The following is a 10,036-nucleotide window of genomic DNA, read 5'->3' as shown; positions in this document are numbered from 1 at the left end:
TAGAATATTCCAATTAGATTTTTAGTTGGTTCTCTAGGATTCTTTAAGTAAACCATCATATCATCTACAAAAAGTGATAAGTTTGTTTTCTCATTGCCTATTCTAATTTCTTACTTTTTCTCCTTTTATTGCTATTGCTAGTATTTCTAGTACATTGAAGTACACTAAAGTATATTAAATAATAGTGGTGATAATGGGCATCCTCGATTCAAACCAATCTTATTGAAAAAGGCTTCCATCTTATCCCCACTACAGATAATGCTTGCTGATGGATTTAGATAGATACTACTTATGATTTTAAAGAAAATTCCATTTATTCCTGTGCTTTTTTTAATAGGAAAGAGTGTTGCATTTTGTCATTTTTCTGCATGTATTAGGATAATTATGTAATTTTTGTTGGATTTTGTTATGTATGTGGTCCGTTATGCTGATAGTTTTCCTAATATTGAATCAGCTCTTTATTCCTGGTATGAATTCAACTTGATTGTGATCTATAATCTTCATGATATATTGCTATAATCATCTTGTTAGTATTTTATTCAGAATTTTGGCATCAATATTCATTAGGGAAATGGTTACAGAGTTTTGTTTTTGTTCTTTCTGGTTTAGGTACCAGCATCATATTGTGTAATAAAAGAAATTTGGTAGGACTCTGCTTATTTTTCCAAATAGTTTATATAGTATTGTAATTAACTGTTATTTAAATGTTTGGTAGAATTTACTAATGAATCTATCTGGTTCTGGGCATTTTTTCCTTAGGGACTTCACTGGTGGTTCTTTCAATGTATTTTTTCTATGATACAGCTACTTATCGTAGCTTCTTCTATCAATCTGGGCAATTTTACAAGTTTGTAAATATTCATTCATTCACTTAGATTTTTGGATTTATTGGCATATAACTGGGCAAAATAGTGTGCAATAATTGCTTCAATTTCATTTTCACAAGTGGTAAATTTATCCTTTTCATTTTTGTAAATAGTAATTTGGTTTTCTTTTTTTAAAAAAATCAAATTAACTAATGATTTATTTATTTTATTGGTTTTTACATAAAAAGAGCTCCTAGTTTAATAATAGTTTTCTTACTTTCAATTTCTTTAATATCACCTTTGATTTCCAAGATTTCTAATTTGGTGTTTAATTGGGTGTTTTAAATTTGCTTTTCTTTCCCCCCTAGTTTTCTTTCATTTGCATGCCCAATTCATTGAATTATTCTTTCTTTTATTTTACAGATGAGTTTTTATAGCTCTTTTTTGATGTGGCCATTTCTCCTTATTTAAAATGTTATCTTCAGTGGATTTTTGTATCTCCTTTATCATTTGTCTGATTCTATTTTTTAAAGTTTTATTTTCTTTAGCATTTTTTGGAGTCTGTGATGAATTCACACTTTTCCTAGAGGCTCTGCATGCAGCTCTTTCAACTTTGTTGTCATCTTCTGGTTTTGTGTCTTGATCTTCTTTGTCACCACAGTAACTTGTTATGGTCAAGTTCTTTTTTACTGTTTTGTCATTTTTTTCCAGATTATTTCTTAACTTTTAACTTTATGTTAAAGTTGGCCTTTGCTCCCAAAGTGGAGGAGTCACTCTCAGGCTTCATGTTTTTCAAGCTGCTCTTTTCAGATGTTGTTCTTGGTGGTGGTGGTGGGGGTCTATAAATTTTTGTTTCTTCCAAGGTGGTATGATCTAGGTATATGGGTGGTCACAGTTCTCCTAGCCTGTACTCTTGTCTGTGAGTGACCATGAGCACTGTTCACTGTGGAACTGTGACTAATGCCCCTGCTTCAGTTGTAGCAGCAAGTGCTCTTGCTCCTTATGGCCCTGGAAATTCAACTCTGGCCCTTGCTCTCCAGTGACCATTACAATAAGTGCTCTTTTCTGCGTTGAAACTGAGACTAGGGTCTCTGATTCTTTGTGGCCACACATATATTAATATTTCTCTTATTCTGGGACTATGACCTATTGGATATGGGCAATGCAAATAGGGTCCTGCACCTGTACCAACCTGGTCTCTTATAATTTATTTCTGACCAGTTAGTTATTTGATCCCCTTACCATCTGTGGGCTGAGAGTTCCCAAAGCTGCTGCTATTGCTGCTGCATCTGCCTCTAAGGCTTAGTACTGGCTTGCCAGAGCACAACCACTATAAGAGATGGATGTTTCCTGAAAACCTTCTAAGTTGTTTCAGGATGGAAAATTATTTCACCCTAATCTTTTGTTTGTTCTGCTACCCCAAAATTTGATTTGAGATGTAATTTTAAAGTTGTTTGGAGGGAATTTTGGGAGAGTTTGGGTGAGGTCATATCTTTACTCTGCCATGTTGGCTCCAATCCTTGAACTGGTAGATTTTTTTTTTTTAGACTCTTAACTTCGGTGTATTGTCTCATAGGTGGAAGAGTGGTAAGGGTGGGCAATGGGGGTCAAGTGACTTGTCTACGATCACACAGCTGGGAAGTGGCTGAGGCCGGGTTTGAACCTAGGACCTCCCGTCTCTAGGCCTGGCTCTCACTCCACTGAGCTACCCAGCTGCCCGAACTGGTAGATTTTTAAGGAAGAAATCAAAATTATCTATAGCCATATGAAAAAATGTTCTAAACAATAAGAATTAGAGAAATTTTAATTAAACCATCTTTGAAATTCCACTTCACATCCACTAGACTTGGCCAAGTTGATTAAAAAAAGGAAAATGACAAATAGAGCAGCTACAGGAACAAAGGCAAATTGATGCACTCCTGTTGGAGTTGTGAATTGGTCTAGTCATTCTGGTATGCAATTTGATACTATATCTTGTAATTTACTAAAATGTGCATACCAGTTAGCCTGGCAACATCAATATTAGATCTATACACAAAAGACATCAAAGTAGGAAGAAAAGGACCCATATATGTACAGAAATATTTAAGGCAGAATTTTTTTTATACTAGCATTCTTTTTGTACTAGCATAGAATTGGCAACTAAGGGAACGGTGCTCATAAATTGAGACTAAAGAAATTGTGGTATGTAAATATAAAGGAATACTAAGTAGCAGAAGAAAAGATAGAAGGGATGATTTTCCAAGAAACATGGGAACACTTGAAAGAACTGATGAAAAGTTAAGGGAGCAGAATCAGAAGAATAATTTGTATAATAATGACAATACTGTAGAAACAAAATTCCAAAAGCTGTTAAGTACATGGACCTATACAATGATCAACCATGATTCCAAAGGTCTTAGGATGAAGTATGCTAACCACCTTCTAAAAGAGGTGATAAGGACAGGGTGCAGAATGAGACTTTTTTTTTTTTTTTTTTTAGGTACAGTCATTGAGAGAATTTGCTTTGGTTGTCTAGGCATGTTTGTTATTTTTCCTTTTTCTTTTTCCTTCTTTGGCAGAGTGAAAGGGTGAGGGAATAGATTTTTGTTCATTAAAAAAATTAAGTTAAAATACTTTGTAAATCTTGAAACACCAAATAAATATTTTACAAACTAAAAATTCATGCTAAATATAATTCAGTTTTTAATATTTGATTTTCATTGACAATTCTGCTAAAAAGAGGAATTTAGAAGTACAATTATCATCCTTAACTTGAAAAGTAAATTCATTTCAGACAATAAAACACACTATTAAAACAAGCCTATAATCACAAGTATCTCCAAAAAAGCATTAAACACTTTAAATGTGGATTGATTAATAATATATATTACTTTTTATTCATTTTCATATACAGGAAGATAATTTTTCTTTGTGATCAACTCAAGGGCATCCACATTTCAGGCATGAAAGCAATATAAGTGGATTTACTGAGCTCCTTCTGCTACCACTACAAACAAAAGAAAAAGGCTATGGTCCAAAAATAATGAGCTGACTGATTGTGTTTTTAAAAATGTCTTCCATATTGAAAAACACTTGTTCATGGAAAAGGGCTTTATCAGTAACAGCTGTAGAGACGTAAACCAAACAATAAGAAAGGTCCAGCATGCTATGTTGGTAGCTAGGCAGCAAAAATAACAAAAGCTTCCTATTATATGAAGATTTAGAGTCTGAAAGAAAAATAAAAGCAGGGAATTTGAATATCAGAATTTATTTGTAGGATATTGACCTCTTCACAGTAGACATTTTGCTTGATGAAAGAGGGAGATAAAAAGAATATTTGTATAAGGAAAACTGACAGAATAATCTTAAGAAAAAACACATCCTTTCAGCTAAAATGTTGAGGACAAAGAGTATTCTTAGGACCTGAGGAGAGAGCACCACAGAACCCCTGGGAAGACAGATAACTGACTGAGTTAACAATGATTATAGGGCATTGTAGTCCATAAAATTATTTGCATGCAATTATTTTCAGTCTTGAATGTTATAACTGAGATACTGTAAATCAAATAACTTTTTGAGGACTATGAGAAGATTTGAGGGGTGATACCTAAAAGAATGGTGGAATTTTTGAGTCAAATATTTTAGGTATTAAATGAGGAAGAGGAAGACAAAGGAAGCATAGAAGATAATGAAATGAAAGAATCAAGAGAGCAAGCTGAGGGAATCAGAAATAGAATATCAGGAGGTAATTGAGAGGGGCTAATAATGAAAGACAGACTCAGTAGCTATGAGGAGCTGAAAAGCTGACAGGCAAGATCTATATACCTGCTATGCTGGGACATATGGGAAGGAGACACTGCTTTGCTGAAAGCTGATTATTTGGCAAAGGAACTGCTCACTAGTACTACAATAGTCTGAAAGAGGTGAAATCTCAGCGGTTTTATCATGTTACACTTTAGGGGCCTTTCTGACATGCCAATGATAAATAGGGGGGAAAATCTTTCCATTTGTTTTGTTGTAAGATCAGTGGTTTTACTGAGAGTTAACGAGATGAAAGTTTGTAGAACTGGTCGGGGAGAGGCCTTATAAGCTCTCCTGCTAATTACTCAGAGACTCTTGCATAGGAACTGTTTGTCTCTGAAAGAAGGCAACAAATTCTTAGCTCCTTTCAAAGAATGCTAGATTCTGAAAGAGCCTCACACTGCTTCAGTGGTCAGAGAGAAGTAGTTTGCCCAGCAGAATAGCTATGAGGACTAAAAAGGGAAGAGATAGGAGAAGTTATCTCTAGCAGGTAGCATTCTCTAAAAAGACCAGGAGCAAGGCTTGAGCTGTCCTGGACACAGGTTTCCTTATCAGAGTGCCTCCCTGTTTGGACATTTTATGTGGGTATCCATTCTCTACACAAACATAGTTTCAAAGTGTGTGACTCAGGTTTATAGGTAGACTGTCATTTTAATTATTCTTGCCCTTGTTTTTTAATGAGGAAATGTCATGATTCTTCTTGCTTTTTCCTTATCATTTAGTGTTTCATGTTTAAGAGTCAGTGGGGTCACTGTGACTGATTGGTGTGAGCTCAGGAGCTAAACTAGCAGGGTATCACCACATAAAAGACCTACTATTCCTAGGACCATCTTGAGAGAGTCTGAGTTTGTAAAAGCATGGGCATAGCTATGGCCAGACACACTCTGAACTCTAAGAAAATTCCTCAGATCTGTCAGGGAAGGCTGAGTTGAGTGAGGCAGCCTAGAGATACATAAAGGGGATTCCATGCCTACAAGCTAAATTGCCAAATTGGGTAGGCCATTACCACTTCTGGATTGCATATTGTTAACATCTTTTCAACTGGGAAAATGTCAATTTTTACTGAAAGAACCCATATAGAATATGTTAGAAATGAAGAAACGTGAGTTATTCATTTCAAAGATGATATCTGAAGGAAGTCTAAATCACCAACTAATTTTGAAGAGATTACTTGAAAGTTAAGAACAATGGTCTTGACTACTCTGAAAATATCCTGATTATTATATATTAAACAATATCTGTTAAGACAATAACAACTCATTTATATAGGGCTATAAGGTTTATAATTTACCTCTCAAAATGGCACCATCAAATTACTAGCTCAAATATTATTCCCATTGCTAATGAGGAAAATGAAACTCATATAGGTTAGTTTGTTCAGAAATATGTAGGTAGTGTCATAGCTGGGAACAGAATTAAAAAAAATTTAAGAACAATTTTTGTTATTTTTTGTGTTTATATCACCTACATTTCCCAGTGAATTCTTCCTCCTCATCCCTGATAGTAATCCCTAAAGACAAATAAACAAAAATAAATAGCTCACTAAAACTAACATACTAAAATAGCCTGACATTATGTGAAGTATTCTCCATCAGTAATACCCTAATTTTGTAAAGGAGACAAATAACCTCTTTCCTCTCTTCTTGAGGGATAAATAACCATTGGACTGTAAGCTCCCTAAAAGGGGAGTTGGTTTTTGTCTTTCTTTGATTATCTAGCACTTAACATAGTGCCACAGATGCTAAATAAATGTTTGCTGACTTGACTGCTAACTTAATTTCATTTTATTTGGTTTATGTAAGACTTTTATTGTTCTTTGTATTCATTATATTTACCATTTCTTACAGCACAGTAATAATCAATTGCATCCACAAACTATAATTTGTTTAGCCATTCTCCAACTGAATGGAATCCAAGTTATCAGACTTCAAAATCACTTGACTTCCTAATATACCACGATGCTTCTCAAAGAATATATTGAGTAAAAAGACTAACATTTTATTTTCTTAAAAAAAAGAAGAAAAACTTTCTGAATATATTAGTGATCTTAATAAGTCTAAATAAAACTTTCATGATGTCTCCTATCTATGATAAATATACACATTAGTATACGAGCTAGAAAATGAAATGCAGTTTTGAAAATGAAGGCTGTTTTCAAGTAAAGGGCTTTGCATATGCCAGGTATTTAATCAAAATTTGTTGAATAAAATAGCAAATTAGCAATGATTTATAAACTACAGGAACAAAAGAAGTTAGGCTAAGAAGGTAGCTTAAAATGCAAATATAAATATAAAAAAAATAATTCAGGTATCAGTCAGTGACCACAAATAGTTGCCATTTATTGCACCATTGAGCTTCATTTTATCTATTTCTATGTAAAAGTAAAGGATAAAGGGAATGCATACAAAAACTCCTTTTTTGGAATAGTCTCCCTGAATTTATATTCTACAACTAAGCAGCAGAATCATGCTTATCCATTGACTCATAGCAGGCAGGAACAGTGAATTCTCTGTGTTCCAATACTGGAATCTTCAAACCTATGAAGAGGGCAGAGCCAAAACAAAAGACTAAATAAATGCTTCTGGGGTCTTCAGGCTTCTTTTGTCACATTCCAGGATACTAAGTAAAACACAGCTAAATCACAGTTCTAAAAGCTATACTATGAAATATTATAGTATGAAGTACTTACGATAGCCACATTTTTTACATCCAGCTCTGATATTGTCCTTGTTGCCACCTGAAATAAAATCAGATATGTTTCAGGAGACATGCCAACATGTAACCAACCAGAATGTCTTAAAATGAAAAAAGTTTAAAAAAATGCTATTATAAAAAAAACAAACAAGCATAGAAAAGCAATGTGGCATAGTGGATAGAATAAGAAAGAGTTAGGGTCAACCTTGCTTCAAGCACTAACTGGTTGGATACCATTGGCAAGTCATTTAATCTTTCTAAGCCTCAAGAAACTCACTAAAATATACTATTATATTATAGACGAATTGTGTTTGATGTGATTGTTGATAGTCTGACATGCATCAATTATTATGGAATCCTTTTATTCCCCAGACAAAAAAGGAGAAAAAGAATAAAGAGAAATCCTCTAATCTAATTTATAAACAAAATAATTCTTATATTATTTGGGAGATATAAGGTTTATAGCTTTGGATATTTCTGTTGATATTATTTTGACTACAATATTTATTTTAATTTAATATACATTATGAGTTGCATGAGATTAGAATTTCAAATGATCTAATACATATTCCTTAACCACAGTTATCCAATAAAAATAATGTGAGTTTTGTCTTCAACAAAACAGACTACACTTGAACTTGTCTGAGAATAAAATCTACAGATTTTTTTGGAATCTGAAAAATTGAACATTACATAAAAAATTTTAAAAGCTCAGAATAAATCAGGGTCAATGGAAAACATGTTTAATACTGTAAAATACTGATGCTGGATGAAACTGAGAAAAAAGTACACTAATGCACAATTACTGCTATGCACAACAGATTGCAAAACATATATAATGGATGCAAAATAGTATTATATTGACATATATTACTCTATTACCAGTTGAAAATATTCATGACTACGGATGCTGCAAAAAATCACTCATCTTACCTTTCTCTTACTTTTACTAAGTAATGAATGTAATTGTTTATGTTATAGAAGCAAATCTTTGCCTAAAAAAGAGCAGCCAATTGGACACTGCCTATCTACACAAAACTAAAATAAATTTTTTTACTTAATTAATTTAGAATATTTTCCTTTGGTTACATGACTCATATTCTTTCCCTCCTCTCTTCCTTACCCCATTCCAGAGCCAAAGAGCAATTACACTGAGTTTTACAAGTATCATTTATCAAAATCTATTTCCATATTAGCAAGAAGTTATCATTTAAAGCCAACATCCCCAATCTTATCCCCATTGAACAATGTGATCAATCATGTTTTTCTTCTGTGTTTCTACTCCCACAGTTCTTTCTCTGGACATGGATAGCATTCTTTCTTATAAGTCCCTCAGAATTGTCCTAGATCAGTGATGGGAAAACTATGGCCCACAGGCCAGATGCAGCCCCCTGAAATGTTCTATCTGGCCATGCGTCATTATTCCTAATCTGACGAATACAATGAGTAGGATACAATACAATGAAAGTTCGAAAGAGTTGCCTTAGAAACAGACTGACAGATGAGCATCTCCTTTCCTTTGGCCCCTTCTTTAAAAAGTTTGCCCATCACTGTCCTAGATCATTGCATTGCTGCTAGTAGAGAAGTTCATTATGTTTGATTGTGCCACAGTGTATCAGTCTCTTTGTACAATATTCTCCTGGATCTGCTCCTTTCACTCTGCATCAATTCCTGGAGGTCTTTCCAGTTCACACGGAATTCTTCCAGTTCATTGTTCCTTTCAGCACAATAGTATTCCATCACCATCAGATACCACAATTTGTTCAGTCATTCTCCAACTGAGGGACACCTCCTCATTTTCCATTTTTTTGCCACCACAAAGAGTGCAGCTATAAATATTTTTGTATATGTGTTTTTACTTATTATCTCTTTGAGGTACAAACCTAGTAGTGGTATGGCTGGATCAAAGGGCAGGAAGTCACATAAAGTCCCCTGGGTATAATTCTAAATTGTCTTCCGGAATGGTTGGATCAATTCACAACTCCACCAGCAATGCATTAGTGTCTCAATTTCGTCACATCCCCTTCAACATTTGTTACTTTCCTTTGCTGTCACATTGGTCAATCTGTTAGGTGGTGGTTCCTCAGTGTTGTTTTGATTTGTATTTCTCTAATTATGAAAATTGCCTATTCATGACCCTTTCCCATTTATTAATTGGGGAATGGCTTGATTTTTTCTACAACTGATTTAATTCCTTATAAATTTGAGAAATTAGAACTTTGTCAGAGGTTTTTGTTAAAATATTTTTTCCCAAATTGTTGCTTCCCTTCCAATTTTGGGTTGCATTGGTTTTGTTTGTACAAAACCTTTTTAATTTAATATAATCAAAATTATTCATTTTACTTTTTTAAATATTCTCTACCTCTTGCTTGGTCTTAAATTCTTTCCTTTCCCATAAATCTGACAGGCATACTATTCTATGTTCATCTAATTTACTTATAATTTCCCTCTTTACATTTAAGTCATTTACCCATTTTGAATTAATCTTTGCATAGGGTATGAGATGTTGATCTAAACCTAATTTCCCCCCATGTTATTTTCCTATTTTCCTAGCAGTTTTTGTCAAATAGTGGGTTTTTGTCCCAAAAGCTGGGATCTTTGGGTTTATTGTACACTATCTTGCTGAGGACATTTACGCCAAGTCTATTCCACTGATCATCCCTTCTGTCTCTCAGCCAATACCATATTGTTTTGATGTAAAGAGCAAGGGCTGAGAGAGACATTTTTTTGAAATGGAATGTTGGAGCTGCAGT

This window comes from Gracilinanus agilis, chromosome 1 (assembly GCF_016433145.1).
Source record: "Gracilinanus agilis isolate LMUSP501 chromosome 1, AgileGrace, whole genome shotgun sequence".
NCBI lineage: Eukaryota > Metazoa > Chordata > Mammalia > Didelphimorphia > Didelphidae > Gracilinanus > Gracilinanus agilis.
This window is presented reverse-complemented; position numbering follows the sequence as displayed.